Source organism: Lissotriton helveticus, chromosome 3_1, assembly GCF_964261635.1.
Source record: "Lissotriton helveticus chromosome 3_1, aLisHel1.1, whole genome shotgun sequence".
Classification (NCBI taxonomy): domain Eukaryota; kingdom Metazoa; phylum Chordata; class Amphibia; order Caudata; family Salamandridae; genus Lissotriton; species Lissotriton helveticus.
In genome coordinates, this window is record NC_136061.1 from 422,842,214 (window position 1) to 422,862,555 (window position 20,342).

Below are 20,342 nucleotides of genomic sequence, written 5' to 3' on the forward strand. Positions count from 1 at the left end.
GGTTCAACTCAAACAGTTGCGATATTCATAGAATTAATTCTTAGGTGCCACACACAGGTATCTTTCTATATGATGTCACTTTAAACCCCTGCTTATATGCCCCCTGTAACTGAGGACGATGTAAAGGGTTTGTCTAAAATCATAAACTTGATTTTCCCAGAATCACAGGATGTCAGTGTTCTTGCCAACTTTGAAATACTCAGTATGGAAAAAGAGGGGGAACCAATTGCACCAGCTACTTCACCTAAGTAGCAACCATGGTGCTGTACTACAAATGGGCCCTCCTTTCACACCAAATTTAGGCACAATGTACTTGCCTACTACTAGAACAGAGCCCAGGCTTGGCATAGAGCGCTTCCAAACTCATTTGTTCTGGGCAGCCTAGAAGCGGCACTCCAGCGGCACAGTTTATACTAACTACAACAAATGAAGTACAAGGGAGTATATTGCAAATCAATTAATGTGCTGGCCGCAGATGCCCTCATCAAATAATAAAGCTACTTGTCATTCCGGGGATCGAACCCACGACCGTGGCGATCTTAAGTATCACGCTCTAACTAGTTGAGCTAACCGGCCGTACCTTACAAATTCAAAATACCAGCAACTATCACCGCGGCAATCTGTCTTCCTCCAGCAGCACACCCGATTCCCCGACAGTACCTGAGGCCCGACCAATGGACGAGGAAAAGCACGCTGGCTATGATCTCTGAATTGTTGAGCTGGCTCCTCCTGTTTAATCCCGCACCGCACAACGGAACCTGCATGGGGAATACAAAAAAGATCGAAGCCGGCCGTCTTCCTCCGAGTCTTCCTCCTCTGAGGCTCCCGAAACGAATCGTCGGGTCTCCGCGTCCCTGTCACGAGCACAGGCCTGCTAAAAAGGAAACAAGAAATAAATAAATTGCAGCCTCCTAGAAGGCTGTGAGGGCAGGCCTGGGAGTGCGGGACCAACAGAACACCTCCCGCGCTCCCCGGCCTTTTAAACACCCTGTTTGGTCAGGCAGGTCCCCTGCTCCCCTTTGACCCGGAAGCGATCCAATCGCTTCCGGGTCACTGGGCAGCCCCATGGCCCAATCGATGGAGAGGCGCGCCCACCGCGTCATGATGACGCGGGGGGAGTGCCCGACCATGGATAGCAGGCGTGGCGGAGGGGGGGTCGGTGCCCCGCCATACCTGCGGCGGGGCCGATGACGGCCCCCACCTTTCTCTTCCCATGCTATTGCGGGGCGACACTCCTAGTGAACTAGAAATATTGGTAAATTCAGACATCCGATGGAGTCATCAGATTGGGTATCTCTTTTAGTAATTGCACAATGTATCAACACCAAAATTAGACTGGCATTTTTCGCCCTGAGTAATAACATTGTAGTGGATAGGTTTACATCACCACATATCAATGAAATGCTAAGAATGGTAAAGGATACTATGTGGTTTTCAACTGTGCACTTTTACTGTTCAGATATAATCAGATTTCCCCTGGATTCTGAATGCAAAGAGTACATGGATTTCATACCTTACAAAGGGGCTCTTTCAACTTAAGTGAATGCCTTTTAGATTAGCCTCAACTGCGGCTTTATTTCAAAGGATGATGTTTCACATTTTTGGAAAGAAGTGAGTGAGAAAATGTTTACAAGATATTTTAATTTTTGAAAAAATAAGGAGGAGCACAATCAGAGGTTGAGAAAGGTTTTGAATGTTTTGGAGCAGAAGTGTCTCATATCTGAATTTTCCAAGTGCCGTTTTCTGGGACATATTATTTTCGAAGAAAGTGTTAAACTAAGTTTCATAGAAACCATACAAAAAGCTCCTGCACTGTCAAGAGACACTTTTCTGTACTTGGGTGTTAAAAGATTTCAGATATTTTATTTGGGGAAAACCCTTTACTCGTTGATGTGATCATAAACCATTAGTCAAAATTTTGACCACCAAAGGTTCGATAAATACATCTGCTAGGGTGGCTAGCCTTTCAATGTGCATGCAAGATTTTGATTACAAGTTAGTGTATGGTCCTGTTAAGGATAATTTAATGGTTTGTAGCGTTATTCCAGCAGGGAATGACGTCCTCAAAAGCACTCAAAGAAGCAATTTCCTGTTAAGGTTTAATCTTTCAAATAAAGCAGGAAGGAGGAAGCAGGATCCAACGGCGACGCTGGATAGAGAGAGAATAACAATGCCCCTGAAGAAGGGCAAATTGCCCAAAATGCATTGGGCTATGTATTACAAGTCATAAATGATGAAAAATTATCAGCGATTGCGAATGAAATGAATAAGTCAAAACTTTGAATAAAACTTTATTTGAAAGATTAAACCTTAACAGGAAATTGCTTCTTTGAGTGCTTTTGAGGACGTCATTCCCTGCTGGAATAACGCTACAAACCACTTTTCACTTCTTCCAACACTCACAAGGAAGATTTCAAATAGCACCTACATACATCAATTACCTTCTTACACTCCGTAATAACCTACGACTGCGACGGTTCTGCAATAACATTCTGTTGAAGGATAATTTAATAGCATATCGATCTTGTACTACAGCTCATACTCACATTTAACATAGAGACATGATAACAAAGAGGTTCAGTGATGAAAATTCCAGCTGACTGCGAAAAAGTATTACTGGCTCTACTGACAGAAGTAAGCAACATGGACGTAAAGCGAACAAGATTTAAGAAGTCATGAAAATGACAGCTGCAGATACCAGCTTCTGAATCGAACTGCACACAACTCGCCATTCTACACAAACGCTACCGGAGTGTGCTATCCCTGTAGGAGAAGGAGCAGAGACCGGTGTACTGGGAAAACAAACTCTACTTCTTAATTTAACTCTCTCTGCCTCTGGGTGGCAGTGGCAGAGCTCAAGGATGTAATATGACAGCTGACATCTTTGGTCTGTGTTTTAGAATGCAGCTGCAGCATTGTTGTACCCCTGATCTACTGCCTGCTCTCCACGAAGATCGTTTTAGCTCTCACCAATCAGTGCAAGCTGTCTATTTGTGAACGTCTTATTGTCTGCTTAAAGTGGGCTTAGAGCCTGCCTATTGCTTTACATTGGTTGCCGTTATTGTCACTCTCATTTGGTTGCTTTTTATTCATTAGCTTGGGTGGGCTTTTCTTACTTTTCTTGTGTTTGTCCCATCCATTGAGCATGCTCTCTTGTGTCCTTTCATTGCTTACCTTGAGCGCACTACTTTTTTCTTTTTACTTAAGAACTCCACAAGAGTGTTTTGGCCTTATTTATGAGACCGTACGTCACTTTTGTGCCGCTGGTGCGTCACTTTTTGTGACGCACCAATGGCGTAAAAAATGTGCCTTGTTGCACCATATTTACAAAGTGACGCATCTAGGTAGATGCACCACTTTGTAACCCCCTGCGCCACATTATACCTGTGCCAGGTATAATGTATGTGGGGGGGCGTTCTGATGCAAGAAAGGGTCATAGAAGTGACGGAGTGAAATCTATGAGATTTCACTGCGCCACTTCTAGGATGCAAATGCGTCAATATCTTACGCCTGCCTCACAACAGGCGTAAGACTGACACAGACCCTTTCACATGGGGCTTGCCCCATGTGAAAGGACACATTGCTGGAGTTGCGTCACTTTTGTGACACACTCCAGCAATGCGTCACTTTTGCGCCATACAGATACGTCAGAAATACTGACGTATCTGTAACTCCTTGCGACATGTTGCATCATTCAATCAATATGACGCATCACTCATGTCGCAAGGAGGGCGCACTGAGAAGTGACGCATCGCTGCTTTTATGCATCGATGCGTCACTTCTCATAAATGAGGCCCTATGTGTTTCCCAGTTGTCTCCTTCGCTCTACCCCCATCAGGCCAAGACCCTTTTTGCTCTATCTCACCAGTGTACTTCTGTACCAACCCCAGTGTTGCTTTCTCACTTGTGTCCTTTGCCCTTGAGTGCAGCTTTTCTCCTTCCACCTTCCGCCTGCCAGTTGGGTTGCATCACCCAGCCGCCCCTATTGCTTACCCCCACCGCAATCTTTTTTCCCCAACATAAATAATGTATGAGTTTTGTTGCAGGAGATTGCTGACAGCCTGTGCGCCTTAAGAGCGCTTTTTTGCTACTTCAAATATTTTGTTTTATTTACAGATCGATATTGAATCTTTGAAATTAAAAAAATTGCACCTGTGACATTTTGTAGGTATGCATGTGTGATAGAGCATGTGCATGCGTACCAAATCCAAATCATGTGACTGCTGCGACTGAGACATTGCACCTTTTTTTCTCGCCATGCTGTACAGCATCTTGTTCTAAAGGTAAGACCTATTGCCTTTGCTAATGCTTGTTTTAGAGGCCTCGGCCCCAAACTCACACTTGCAGTATGACTGACAGCTTAAGGGGAGCATACATCATTGGTTATCGCCACATAAGGTATGCCTGGAGATTGGCCATGACGCAGGCCTGATGCCATCAATCACACTTTGCGTGTGAGTGCAGTGACAGGTTAGCTATACAGCAAAAACAGAGAACGAGCTAGAGAAACCCGATATGGCCCATCTCTCAGAGTCAGACTCAGAGCCTATATGGTATACAAGTAACTAAAAAAAGACACTATTGATCGGTGTGAGTTGGCCTGGGTTTACAAACAGACACGCAGGGTTGGACTTGGAGCCCAAAGCTGTCCTGGCAAATTTTGTCCGACCAGACACCATACTGTGAGTGCATAGCGAGTGCAGCGAGCAAGCCTGACCACTACCAAGGAGGGTTTTTGGGGAGGGGGTTCTCCCCCAAGCAAATTTGGGGAAAATGGTGCATTCTATAACATATATATTGAATTTTATTAGCTTTTAAAGCATTGTAAATGATGACCTTGCAGAGCACCAGGATACCACAATCTTTGTTGGGGCTCCTCAATGATTCCCTCACTATCACCCTCCAACAGTGTCTCTAATCTCTCCATAGCTCTTCTCTCACATGTATTATATTTGTTTAATAGCACCTCTTATACCAGTGTAGGGTGTCAGAGAACTTTACATCACACACAGATACATACACACAGAGACAATTAATCACACATGTTTACATCAGGGTATGGAAAATGTTACAGATGGTATAGGGGACCTCATGGTGTAGTATTCACATGCCATTCATACTGGTAGGCCCTTTTTAAGAGTGATTGACATGGAGAGGCACACATTTAGGATTCAGAACATAACACAGTGGTTAGCATTGACTTTAATAATAAGAATTTATTTATACCCATGCAGCTTTCATGAAGCTCTTTGATGGCAATCAATAGCTCACTGTGCAAGATTACGATTAATCACCAGAATTAGTGTGACACTTTTATTGTTGCCCAAAAACTGCTGAATATACAAGGAGCTTTGCAGTGCTTTTAAAACTGCTGCACTGCTACAAAACCGGACCCCACTAACAAAATCACCCCGCATCCTTCCAGCATCCTGGGGAAACGCCAGATGCCTGGTACAGACAGTCCTACCTTGCTTGCACATGTGTTGGTGTTCATCAGTATAAATGTGTGCATGTGTTTTTGTGTGTGAGAGTGTGTGGATATCTACATGTGAAGGTGCCCCTCAATGCCTAGCATATTGAGTCAGACACTGACCTGGACATTAATGTAATAATGGATGCCCACACGTAACTTAAAGTTGTCCTGGCATGATGGCAGCAAATTCTGGCATATTGTGGGCATCCATGCCATGATGATACCCAACTGTGGTGTAATTCTTAACCTGACTTAACAGTGGCAATTCTTTTAATACTGTGGTTTTTAATGATGATGGTTTTGCCCCTCCCTACCATAATGCGGGCACTGGCATAATGGTTTTATTCCATGGCATTTTGTGGACATATATGGCATCCACTCCTTGAATAAAGTTCTCTTTGCCACAAAGGTGGTAATTATTGCATAATGTTAACATTCCTGGCATGATGGTCCCATCCATAGCATGCTACTTGTTTTTGTATAATGATAATTCCTGGCATATTGTGGAAATCAATGGCATGATGGTTACTTTCCTTGGCAGAATGCTTGCTGTGATTTAATGTCAGCCTCGCCAACAAACTGAAGGTCCGTCTGCCTTATTTACAGTTGGGCTGGCCTTAAGTATGTCAGTGATGGAGAATCCTCTGTCTCTGTTGCAGACTTACTTCTCTGATGGCCCAACGAAGGCCCAACGAAGGAAGGGGTGTAAGAGGTTTGGCCATTTGACGGCCGGCCCAATTTAGAGTGGGCAGTCGGAAGGCCAGTTTTTATGCTCCCTTACTGCAATGAAAAATGTTGCAGTAATGGACAATAAAATTGTTCAAATGTCCTTCACACCATGAAAGAAAATTCCTATGTTGTCGGAGTCATTAGTTTTGGGATCCCCACTATGGGATTTGTTTTAAAAGGAACAAAAACGTGTTAAAAGTTTGGCAGGCTGCCGTCATACTTTTAGACAACTGCACTCCCCATTCCTCTCCCTAGCCCACTCGCCCCGCATCCACAGAGGCAGGAGCGGCGGCCTTGCCTTCTCCTACCTGGCCGCTAACTCCTGGAACAGCCTTCCCCATCACCTCCTAATATGCCCCCTCCCTGCAGGGATTCAGGAGAGATCTAAAAACCAGGCTATTTGACTGACGTCCCTCCCCGAGCATCTGTATACCCTCACGGGTGATAAGCAGTGCTTTACAAATTCTTTTTTATTTGACTCATTCACAGGAATCTTGGTTCCTGTCAATGACTAGAGTTGTCAGCTGAGCCGGTGGACAACTCTAAAATCAAAGGACAGGTAGGAAAAGTATTTTGCTCCTTCACCCTTACGGAGTATAATCTGTACTCCAAAGTCTAAATTAGGCACAATTATTTTTAAATAATTCTTCTAAGCTGACATAGAGAAAAAACGTGCCTACATAATTCATAGAGTGGTTGGGAACCCTACTAGTGCATAAGTCAAACAGGGTTTTCTCAGCGAGGATACAGCCATGTCCTCACTGTGAATAAGGTTCACCGGCCCAGCACCTGAGATGGAAGCAACTGTGTAATAACCCATGTGCAGTGAGCAGGGAGAGAGGGAAGCCGCCATGGCAGAACCTGCATTGGACGCAAAGGTAAAGAGAAAATCCTTACACAAATGCAAGGGCTCTGTTTGCACTATGGCCAGAAATTGAATCTTCTGAACTCCTGTCCCATATGTCCTGCTCATCAGTATAAGGAGTTCAGAAACTGGAAAGCTTGCTTCAAGTGCAGGGACTAGGCGTAAATGTTAATCAGACACCGCTGGGTCCTCTTCTGAAATCACCTGGATTTGTCCTACCGCAAGGGGAACTTCAGACCCTGCCCTTTTCTTGTGGATTGCAGAGCCTCCGATGTCTATATGGATATTCGGTGGGTCTCTAATTATCATATTCGTGTTCGAGAGAAAGACGTTTCAGTTGCTGTAGAAGCTGTTGGTCGAACTCTAGTAGCCTCTAGCCTAGTCATTGAAGAAACTTAGATTTTGGATCACTGCTCATTATGAGAAACACCCCTTTCATTTTATTTCCTCTCCTCGATATCCTCTTATTTCGGGCATCAGCTGATTAGCCCAGCATAATACATACATGAACTGGCTTGCAAAAACTTTGTTCTTGGGCACAGGGTTTTGTGTCTCCCGTACTTAGACAATCATCATTTACTGAAAGTTCTAAAGTCTTTCTTGGTGGCACAGTTATCTGAACTCCCAGAAACCTGTCACAATTACCTGTATGTTTTTAAGAGTCAACTACTAAGAAGTTGCTTCCTCATCGGCCTTTCATTCGCATTATCCAAATCTTTCCTGAGGCAATATCTTCCTTTGGGCACATCGTTTCCTTATCTCCCTTGGAGTGGTAAGCCCGAGAGTATACCTTAACACTAATCTAGAGAATGGTCTGAGTACACCTTCTAATTCTTTTGCTCAAGCCTCTTTATGTTTTGTGCCCAAGAAGCAAAACACCGGTGCTGTATCGATTATAGGGGTTTAAACATAGTAACCCTCAAGGACTGCTATCCATTACCTCTCATGGTGAACACCCATCGCATGCGTAGCATCGCAGGCGTATACGTCGCATGATGTCACAGCGCACGCGACGTTATGACTCCTGCATTCACGACGCACGACGCTACATCGCGGGCACCATCACATCGCGGGGGCTTTTACAACGCAGGGACGGCGGGACACGTCGAGAGACAGGTACGGTGAAATTTAGTGGAGGGGGTGTTTTAGGCTTTTGGGCTAGGGCTTAGGGTTAGGAGTGGAATATGGGGGTGTTTTAGGCTTTAGGGCTAGGGCTTAGGGTTAGGAGTGGAATATGGGGGTGTTTTAGGGTTTAGGGCTAGGGCTTAGGGTTAGGAGTGGAATATGGGGGTGTTTTGGGCTAGGGCTTAGGGTTAGGAGTGGAATATGGGGGTGTTTTAGGTTTTAGGACTAGGGCTTAGGGTTAGGAGTCGAATATGGGGTTCTTTTAGGCTTGGGGGCTAGGGCTTAGGGTTAGGAGTCGAATATTGTTTGGTTGCTCTTTTTTATGAGATTGCTTTGTGGGGCCGTAAGGGAGGTTTTTGTGGTGTGATTGAATGCGTAGTCATAGTGTGCGATCAAAAAGTCATTTGCATGCGTGTGAATGCAAGTACGATGTCATGGTTTGCGTGGTGAATGCGTGCGATGTAATGGTGTGTGCGATGTGAGGAATGCGATGTAATGGTGTGCGTTGTGCTTGTTTGCGTTGAATCGTCATACATCCCCTCTCATTTCAAAAAATTCTGGAGACTGTCCAAGGGGCTAACATCTTTATAAAATTGGATCTGAGAGGGTTGTATTTCCTGATCTGAATACGATCAGGTGATGAGTGGAAGACAACATTGAGAACACCTTTTGGTCTTTACAAATACTGTGTGATGCCATTTGACTCTTGTAATTCCCCTCCTGTTTTCCAGCGTTTCATGAATGCAGTCAGATTTGATTGTCCAGACGGTGGTCATCTAGATGGCATCAGTATTTTTTTTAAACATTGCGCAGACCACCCATCTTCATGTCAAACAAGTCTTGCAACGTCTGAGGGGGAATAAATTATGGTCAAACCAAGAAAGTGTCTCTTTGGCAAGGGTTTGGTAGACTATTTAGGCCATGTTTTCTCTTTTGATGGAATGGCAATGGACTCTTGAAAGGTTCAAGCCATTCTGGATTGGCCCATTCTTTCTTCAGTAAAGAAAAGACTAAGCGTGTTGGGTCTGGCAAATTATTACTGTAAATTCATAAAGAATTTAGAAAAGCAGAAGAGAGATAGTAGAGATGGCATTGGAAGAGGTGAAGGGAAGGAGAACGAAAAAGCCAAGGGAGAAAAAGAAAAATAATAGGAGACGGGTCGGAGTGGGAGGAAGACAGAGTGAGATAGAGATAAAAAAGAGAAAGGGGGTAAAGAGAAACCCCCTGAGAGCGGGGATTGCAGGGCTGTGCAGAGGGAGGGTAATAGAAGAAAAAAAAGATATTAAAAGTGAGACTGGAAAGAGAACCTGGGAAGAGAAGGAGGTGTGGAAAAAGTCAGAAAAACCAAGGGAGGGAGAGAAAGTAATAAAAGGAACAGGAGAGGAGAGAGACAAAGAGAACATAATTGGGAGAAAGGTAAAAATAGAAAGATGACATTTCATAACAGCATCTTGGTCAGAAATTCTACAACCATTTTTAGATATTGCCTGAGACAGTGTATGAGCTGTTGCCTGCAAGACATTTTGTAAGGTTACAGTGGGCTTAGATCCAATGCCAACCAATTGCTTCCCATTGGATGGCATTATCGCCACTCTCGTTTCAATGTTTCTCTTTGGTCAGCGAGTTCTGGCTTTAATTCCTTTTTGAGATTTTCGGCTCTCGTTGAGCATGGTCCAAGTATTTGAATCCTTCCACTGCTCTTTGTTTTGGAGCTACTTTTTTATTTTAGTTAAAGCACTCCGTAAGAGTGCATGTGTTTTTGCAGGCCATCTCCCTCATTTGATTATACCCCTGCCCTACTCTGTGTTATTGCTTGCCTCCTCCCACCCTCACATCTCTCTCTGTGTTGTTGCTTACCCTCTCTTTCTCCTCTCCATGTTGCTGCTTGCTACCACCCACCCACCCCTCTCTGTGTTGTTGGTTTCCCTCTCAGTGTTGTTACTTGTCCCTCCCATCCCTCTCTGTGTTGTTGCTTGACCTCTCACAGCCTCCCATCCCACTCTAAGTTGTTGCCTCCCCCTCACACCCTGGTTTGTTGCTCGCACCTTCCTGTCCCTGTTTGTATTGTTTCTTGCGCTTCCCACCTTCTCCTGCCGTTGCATGCCCCCCCACCTGTGTTGTTACTTCCCCCTTTTACCCTGTTCCGTCCCGTTGCTTTCCCCCTCCGATCTCACTCCGTCCCATATTGTTGCTTGCCCTCTAATCCCACGTTGTGCCCCCTCCATCCTGGATTGTTGTTTGCTCACTACCACCCTCGCACCCCATCCCGTGTTGTTGCTTGCCCCTCCAACGCCATCCCGTGCTAATATGGAAATGAATGCATTAATTGATAAAAATGAAATCTCTTCCTTATTGACAGAATCACCTCATTATGAAATCAACATCAACCTCGATTCACAAATATGTAGTCAAATCTGGAATTGCTGATTGATAAGCCACAGGTGGCAGGGAACTAAATAGTTAGTCAAACACTCAGGCAGGTAACACTTGATCAATCCCACAGATAGGCGCATCAACATTACAATGGTCAAGTGAGACTGCCCCAATAAAGCACACATGGTACGTGCACTCCTAAAAACATTTTTAAAAATCTAATACCACATGAGTTAGCAACACATAGCCAATCAGGACCTAGAACACGCAATGATCACGCACCTACCATGCTGGACATTTGGACACGTTATCCACTGACCACATGACTCCAAAGGCAGCAACCAACATTCCTCACCATACATGGTACGCTGTAAACTTTAATAACGCATCTTATTTTGTAAAAAAGAAGGACACAAACCAATTGTAAAGTGAGACAGTGCTCAGACCACATGCCTGTAACTGTTCTCCCAGCTGTAATGTTTAATTAAACAAACTGTTCCTATTTTCCCAAATGTCTCTGGTGTTCTGTTTTGTAAAGGATTCTAACTCAAGCAACATTTTGGTGTCATCAAAGGAGGGATTTAGACCTTGTACAAGACTGCAGCCTGAAGGAAGCCCAAAGGAAGGGGACCCCGCCCAGACGGATTCACGATTGCGCAACAAGGAAGGTGGGCAGAACCACAATTGATTGAAAGTACTGCTGAATCTCCAGGGTGGAGGTCCATCCTGAAGCAGCCATCACAGAGGGTAAGAGACTACATCCGAACCTAAAACATGGTCTAAAGCATTTGGCGTATAGTAAATTAGGGAGACACTTAAAAAGACAACCTAAGCACCCTGCACCAACAGAGTCTGGCCTATTATTTTATATATCCTAACTGAATCAGCCGTAAGGCAGCCTTGGAGCAGTTCCCGCAGAATTCACCTTTGTTCGATAACTGAGTATGCTAGCTAAGGTGAAGAGCCCTTGATGACTCCCAGTACGCAGATTTTTTTGATATAGCTATCCTGATTGGCCGGAGTTGATACCTCAGTCTCATAGTTTTATAGTTCAATGTTACCCAGTGAGGTTTCTTAACACCCTTAGTATATGGAAGGAGTGTGAGAGGTACATCTTTCTTGACCCTGGGCGTTACAGGGCGGAATTTGGATATAGCAAACAAATTGGACCCAGGAAACTGGGCATAACTTGTCTGTTGCCAAGAGTAGCTGGGGATTCTCAAATTATTACAATATGGTTTCTATGATTACCACCTTTGTCTAGGAGCGGATATTGGTAGACTATACAGCTCACATAGGAACGTGTTCCACGCTAGTCTTCTCTTGCTAGAGAATAAAATGTGATGAGAACATACACATTTTTTGGGACAAAGTAATTATTTCTGTGAACCATTGTTGAACTGTATTATGTATGTTATGATATTGCATTGATTGAAAACTGTATTGTGTGAAAAAAACTATTCTAATATATCGCATATCTGCCCAATGGTGTAATACTGCATATGCATTTTTAACTTGTTTTTATTGAAAATGTTCAGCCACACTGTTTGATGCAAATATTAAGCGCTGAACTCCTAGGACGTAATTTGCAAGAGTGCACCACATACGATTGCCCCTACGATTAGAGAAACCAAACTACAAAACGTCATTTGAGTTAAATTGATCCAAATTACTAAAATTGCCATGGAATCCCCATTGAAGCATATGGAAACTAGGTTCCCTAAAAAGACAGAGAGAATTAATATGTTTTGCCAAAAGTGACAATTACACACAAAGGCACACACACATATAATTGAACATACTAAAACACATATAAAGACTAAATATGCAGGACATAAGAAAGGCAAAAGTGAGTCAGTGTTAGAATTATAGGCAATATTTGAAGAAGTTAAAACCAATAGCCCCCCAATGCCAATAGTGAGCAAGGTGTCGGCACCTCCCCAACCCTATGCAGGCATGGATGTACTCACGCCTGCTCCCCCTGAATTAGGATAATTAAAATCAATAATAGTAGAAGCCGACGAGTCCCCCACTGAAACAAAGGACACTTAGATCTAAGCCCGAGAAAAACAAAAGCAAGCGAGTCCAGATAACTCCAGCAAAGCCCAAGTACCAAGTCCAAGCCAAACCTCAACTCCCCGTCCACCACGCTCAACATGTGAGACCTCAAAGGCACGTAAAACATACACTCCCACTGGTACAGGCGAGCGTAGACCAGTGTCAGGATAGTCTGTGGAGGTTCTCAATAGCGACTCAGCGACCTTGGGAGATGAAGGGAGCACCAGCCCCCTGGCAGCAGATGATGAGGGTGGGGCTACAGAGTTTGCCCAGGTAGCCAAAGAGGAAATGGAGAGCGAATTTGAAGGTGAAGCCAGGCTAATGAAAGCAGTCCATAGCTCAGAGCAAAAGAGACTGGCGAGGAAGAGAGGCGTGGGCTGATGCTCGAAAGAGAGAAAGGGCACGCAACCGGGAGTTAGAGTACGAGTACAGGACAACAGGCTTTTTTCATGAGGAAAGTGGAGCCAGGTACAGGGCGGAGCTGGGTGTAATAGGAGTGTGAAGCAGCTTGTTTTACCAGTGCTAATCATACAGTGTAGGTTAGGTGGAAAAAAACCACACAGTGTAGGTATAAAAAGGTGTATTTATTATAAACACTCACTAACACATTGCAATATCTCCTCCCCGGAGATTTAATAACAATACTTCAGAAATAGAACAGGTAACTAGCACAAAGTGCATAAGTGCGAAGTGATGTCGGAAAACGCTGTAGACCACAATAGATGACTTCAGAAAAGATGCAGCTGGCGAAGAAGGTGAAACAGTTTGGTGGAATCCATGGGTGGATTCAGTAAGAGAGGTAGCTGCAAGCAGAGGGGACAGAGTCTATGTCAATCAGGAGTGACCAGGAGGCATGGAAGACGAATGCTCACCGATGTCGGAAGATGCAGGAGAGTTGATGGTGACCTTGGCGCTGCAGCTGTGCGGACCAGGACGCACTGTGGAAGCTCAGGAGATGCTCATTAGCAGTCCCATGTCTGATGTCAAGAGCCAGGGGGGTCAAGGATCGGCCTCCGGTGTGAGAACCAACAAGCCTTGGCAGCGGCAACAAAACGTGGCAAACGAAAAAGGTGCAGTGTCGGGACCAGCAAGGGCCAAGGTACTCACCAAAGGCAGGTAAGTCAGAGTAGGTCCGGAGCAGGTAGGGAAGTCCACTGGAGCCAATGAAGACCTTTAAGAGGACCCACAGGCCGTAAGAGGAACTCGAGCAGCTCTCCAATGATGCAGGCCCACGATGTAGAGGATACAGTGTGGACGAAGATCTTGGTAGCAAGCGATGCTGGAGGCTGGAGCTTCTTGGAGCCCGAAGATCTCTGGAGAAAAGAGTCAAAAAGACTTGGCAATGGGAAGTCGGCACGGTGCACAGGGGTACTGCTCCAGCAGTTCGACGAGGGATACTAGCTTCAAACTTGCTGTGAAGACAGTGCAGGCCTTCGAAGGAGTTGCAGAACCACCACCTGTGTTGCTGAACTTTTTGGAGTCCATGGGAGCTCAGGACAGCAGACCGGTCAGCTTTGTTGTGGTGCCTGCAGATGCAGGAGAGTGACTCCTTCACTCCAAGGGAGATTCCTTTGGTGTGTTTGATGCCCACGGGCCTTAAGAAGAACCTGGTTGGAGCACAGGCACAGATGACGCAGAAGACTGGCAGGACGACGAGACCAGGAGCAGCAGAAGTCTTCCAGATGCAGTCTCGGTTCCCAAAGCAAAGTCCAACAAAGTAAAAGTGCCCAGACAGTTGAAGATGAAGGGGTTCTTGTCCCATGACAAATATGAAACGCCACCCACAGGTAAGCCCCAAAGTAGCCTAAGAAAAGTGTTGGGACGATTCAGGGGTCCCTCCGAGAGGAGGTGCTGCTCAGTTGGGAGGAAACACCCAAGTCCTTTGTCCAGTTTAAGACCAGAGCGGGAGCCAACAGCTCGTTGAGCTGGTTCCAACTAGAGTATGCAAGGAGGGCATCAAATGTGCCCTTCAAAGCAGTCTGGTGGCGCTGGCAACCACCCCAACCCCAGCCTAATACACTAAGTCCTGCCTGGGAGGTAATCACACCTCCCTGTGACAGGAAACCTATTGATCTACCTTCCCCTGCTTGAGTTTGGCTCAACAGCAGGAGGGCAGAATCCTGTCTGTGGTCGGCATCAGCCCAAGCTTGCTGTCAGACTCTGGAAGACTGGTACCGGGAGCACAAGGGGCTTCCCAGAGGAGCCCCACCGTGCATAGAATCATATCCCAACACTGTTTATGCTGTTGGGGTATGATTCCAAAAATGTTTGATATTAAATATGCCAGAGTTCGTTACAGCCAGTTTATAGTTATCCATCGCGTAATGACGCATGGCCACTATATGTATTGTAATGGCTGATGCACTTACAACACCTGGAGAATGGACTACGGGGTTTGTAGGGGTGTCCTGCTCATGCAGGGGCACCCTCACAAGCATAACCAAGCAGCCTGCCTTCAGGATTGAAAGGCCTGCCTTAGGGGTGACTTATAGGTTTTAAGTGTAGAGATAAGAAAATGTATATCTGTCGTAGGTGCTGCTAGCACCAGCTTACATGGGCTGCAATGGCAGTTCTGTAGTCACAATTTGAGTGGTCTCCCATGGGTGGCATAACACATGCTTCACCCCATGGGGGCCCACTGTGTACTATGCCCTACATATCTTAGTACCATATACTAGGGACTTACAAGGGTACATCAGTAGCCAATATGGGGGGTACCTAAGTATTCATCATGGTCCAATTTAGGGAGGAAGCACAGAGACTAGGGTCCTGATTAGCAGGATCCCAGTCAGACTAGTCAGAAAACAGAATGACACCAGCAAAATGTGGGGTTACCCATGAAAGCAGATCCAACTTTCCTACACCTTCCTAAAACCAATCCTATTCCTCCCTGAAACCATGGGACCACTCTTCAACATACATAATACTGATCTGGACACCCAGAACCAAAATGTCAGAGATGGTCTGAAAACATCCTAGTAGTATAAGGGATGGACTCAACTGCTTATATAAATAAGATCTGTCTCATAAATACTGGTATAGCAATCACCCTTACTCCCCTAATCACCAAAAAATGTATCCAACAGGTGCCACCTTCCGATACCTCATCAGATTGAGAATGGTAGGTTAATAGGGTCACTCTCCTGGAAAAAGTTCTCAAAAACCATTGAAAACGGAGCGGTTGTAACTAGCTGAATTAACAGTCAACAAATTTCTTTCAAAAACAGGTAGCCATAGGACAACAAAGTGCACCAACGCCGACTTGTCATTAACCCCCCCGACCCAAAGAGAAAAGGAATATTACTGAACCTGTGCCAATGGAAGGAGGAGAAAAACCACAGGCCCTCAGTGAGGGGTCTGTTTAACACCCACAATCTTCAAAGAGGAGGGGAAAGTGCGTAGGCGCACCATTCCAATGTGCAGTCAAGCCCTTCCATGGCGATGTCCCTCTGGAACTAAAAATCAGCGAACATTCATGCACTGGTCAAAAGGACCACATGCACTGGAGAAGCACAGATGACTTCCAGGAGACCCATACCAAGAACTGCAGTGTGACGACATAAGTTATGTATATTTATATGGTTATGTATGATCTACCTACTATGGGGAGTCCACACTTGAGTGCAACCGAGGAACTGCTGAGTCAAAGTAGATTCACTAAATGGGAACTACAGCGTCTGCATAGGGACCTCTCAAACGGACCTACAATTACATCAAACAGAACACCAGCATTCCACATGCACTGTAGTGCCATTTTGCATAAACCATGGTACCAGCACATGACCAAAGTCGGCTCCCAACCATCAGCCAGATCCTGCTATGTCGGTTCATTGATCCCACATGCGTCAGGTGCAGATAGGCTTTACTCATCACAAGAAGTAGCCCCCAAGAAAGCAAAATGACTTATACACCTCCAAGATCCAACCCAACAAGATAGAACCACACAGGGTAGTTGTAAACATAACCTGATATGAAATATGAAATTTGAATATTCCTATGTCATTTTGGTCCTCAAATGCTGGCAAGCAAGTATGACAAGTTTTAATGGGAAAAATAATTATTTCCGCTTCTTTTACGGGCATCTCTCCTAGAAGACCCTAATTGCTGGTATAGTGACTGGATACCCTCGAGGGTGATTTACGTGCTTTATAAATCCAAGGCAATAGAAAGAACGGTTAAGGCCTGTACTCTCCGCATTCTGTTTGTCCAATTGTTCGAAAAGTGCTCACTCTTCGGGCCAACCGCTACCAAAGCCCAATATTAACAAAATTACACATTTTGGCTGGCTTAACAAAATTGAAAATCGAACGAATTGGGCAACTGACTTTTAAACTTTTGTGGCTGCATTATGACAAGATTCAGTGGCTACATTGTAAACGACTTTTTCTAGGAATATTTGTCTTCTAAGTATTAACTAGGACACGCCCTTGATGGATTGACGCGCCCTCTCCCACAAGAGCAGAATTTTCTTGCCTAGAGTTTTTGGGACAATTTCATATACGATTATTGCCCTGAAGAAGTTCCGTGGTGTTTGGGGCGAAGCGCATACGCTGTACTTTTTTGACATTTCATGTTTCTTTGGATAATGAATCAAGAACAAACAAATAATAACAGAACAGAAGAATAAATAAGGACATCAATTGTTTTGACCTTCTGAAAGCTCTCATAGCCCTACATACCGACACCTGAGTAAAAATAAGAGTTTCCTCAAGATGGTCAACCACCAATAAAATCATGACTAACAGAGGCTTAAAGCAGGGATGCATATTGGCTCCTTTACTTTTTAATCTATATTTAGCAGACCTGCCCGAGTGCCTGGCCCTATCCCGAGCATTTCCACCAAGAATTGAACCTACCAAATTTCAATCAATGCAATATGCTGACGACACGATCCTCCTCGATCACACCCAGGAGGGACTTCAAAGACTTTTCGATTCTTAGGCCCAGTATTGCAAAACAAACGCTTTGGAGATCAACATCACCAAAACTAAGGCAATTATAGTTTCGCGCTCATGAGCCGGAAAGCTCTCCTGGTACATTGAAGCCAATAGAGATAGTGACCGCCTACAAGTATCTGGGAATTTGGATAGATCACAAAGGGAGACCAGAGCAGCATATCACTGCAATGCAGGGAGTGGCCCGCAGCTTGGAGAGAGCTTTTGCAAGAACCAAGAAAGCCCTTCACTCTCCAGACTTTTCACTGCTAATTAGGGTGATAGGCGCCAAATTTTGCCGACAATAGCCTTTGGCGCCATAACCTTTAAAGACAAAATGCTCACCTGGCTTGACAGAGCCCAGTCAATGTGCTTTCCCAGAGTGTTTCATCTACCCAACTCGACCTCTCATGCCCAAATCCGCATGGTGTTATTTTTGTCACCCCAACATTGGATAATGAAAGCAAGAATCATTGCCTATTGTTAAAAAACCAAAAAAGCCCATGATCTTACACTAAAGAGCTGCATATGGTCTCTGTTAAACAATCCTAGCACTCCCTGGAACCAATTTTTAACATTTTGCCTGGATGCACTAGAGGCTCAAGACATATGGACAAGTTTGCTGCCTATAGGGCCAATCACAAAAATCTTGAGCAAACAAGCAAAGATCTTGTCACTCAAACATGATGCTCTAACCGTGAAAAATCTCTCCCATGGCACTTGGGCCTCAAAACTATATGGCCCTAAAACTCCACCACACTATTTGTCGTCATCCATGAAACCACAAGGTAAACACCATCTAATGAGATTACGCTTTGGCCTAATCCCGCTGAGGGCGTATAAGTATGGCAGGAGATTCAAGGAAGATGTGTCCACACAGTGCCGTTTCTGTAAGAGCAGGGAAGAAAATGTAATCCACGTCCTGTGCATCTGTAGAACCTTACTTCCTTTACGAACCTTTTTGTTACGTCCAATTTGGCGGACCCTAAACGTCCGGACATGCCAAGAAGCTCTAGAGGAGTGTATGAGGGGGTACTCATCTCAGATGGCCGCCCGCTTTGTAAAATTCATGACTGAGATTAATTTCCTGTTAACAGAAGACAATCACTAAGAACCTTTGCCCTACCAGCTATGAACCACCTTGCTCCCATTAATACCTTTAAAAACAAGCATTGAAAATGCAATAGGTCTCGCAATAGAAGAGTTTGACCTTTTTTGTTTTGCAAATGGATGAGTGGCGTTGCGTGGATGAGTGGCGTTGCGTGGATGAGTGGCATTGCGTGGATGAGTGGCGTTGCGTGGATGAGTGGCGTTGCGTGGATGAGTGGCATTGCGTGGATGAGTGGCGTGTGTGAGTGGGTTGTGTGTGTGAGTGGCGTTGCGTGTGTGAGTGCCGTTGCGTGTGTGAGTGGCGTTGCGTCGATGAGTGGCGTTGCGTGTGTGAGTGGCGTTGCGTGTGTGAGTGGCGTTGCGTGTGTGAGTGGCATTGCGTGTGTGAGTGGCGTTGCGTGTGTGAGTGGCGTTGCGTGTGTGAGTGGCGTTGCGTGTGTGAGTGGCGTTGCGTGGATGAGTGGGGGGAGTTATCGCTGAAGCATTTAAAATAAGCAAGCACCCACAAAAATAATATTAATACTTCATCCCAATACAAGCAACAAAGCATTTTCCGACCGCATCGGGTGTTAGCGCTGAAGTATACAACTTAAAACAATTTACAGAGCGCATTAGGGGTTATCACTGAATATTTTAAAATAAGCAAGCACCCACAAACAACAAACAGAGCTCATGCGGCGGAGGATGGAGGCCGTGGGTTCCATGGAGGTGCACAACAGAAAAGGCAGCACCGGTGAGGAATTCATCAGCTTAACTCGCAAGAGCAGCGGCAATTGTAAAAGAAAATGGGATTTGGGAGCCACTATGGACATGAGCAACCAACCCAGGCCCTGCAAGAGACCCGACTTTCCTACGAGCAGCGGGGATTGTCTCATGGGCCACAAAGATTAAATGAGATAAGTTCCTGTGCCCGCACATAGGTACACCCCGTTAAAAGAGAACTGGATGAAAATATTTTTACAATTGTAGAACACTTGCAGCTTCAAGTCCGATTCAACCTGAATACAAGAAACGTGGAAAGATGTCAGTGCTTTAAGGAAAGCTGGTGATTTTATGAAGGCGTTTATTCTTGGATTCCTAGTTGAAGAAGCAGAGCACTTACAGGGGGCGGAGCAGGGAGAGCGGCCTTTGAAGTGCACTTTACACGGCCGGCCGGCAGTGAAACTGAAAGCACGTCCGGCCGGCCGTGAAAGCCTTTGATGACGCAGCAGGGGGAACAGACGGCGAGAGGGTGTGAAAACACACGAGCACTATCTGTAGGTCTTATATTGCTGTCTGTCTGCTGAGGGCGGAGGGGCCAAGGTGGGCAAGCTTAGTGTGATGTTTTGGAGTGAAAAGCTCTGGCATTGCGCGGAGGGGGCCGGGGGAAGCTCTGGCATCGTCTGCACCATATGCGAAAAGCAGGTCAGTAGTTGAGACAAAGAAGCAGCAGGATGCACAAGTAGCGGAACCAAGTGTAGGTTACAGGTAAAAGCTAGAAAAACAAACTGTAAGAAACAGAACACACTGTTACAAGTATTTAAAAGTTTACAATTAAACTTATCAATGCCACACGAGCTGTGCAGTATTCCAGTTTAATATATCAGTACAAAAAGCGTGCCAAAATGTTTTTAAAAGCAAGTGGTGATTAATTGCTGTTTGTGCGCACATACACATGGAGTTGGGGAAATGTAAT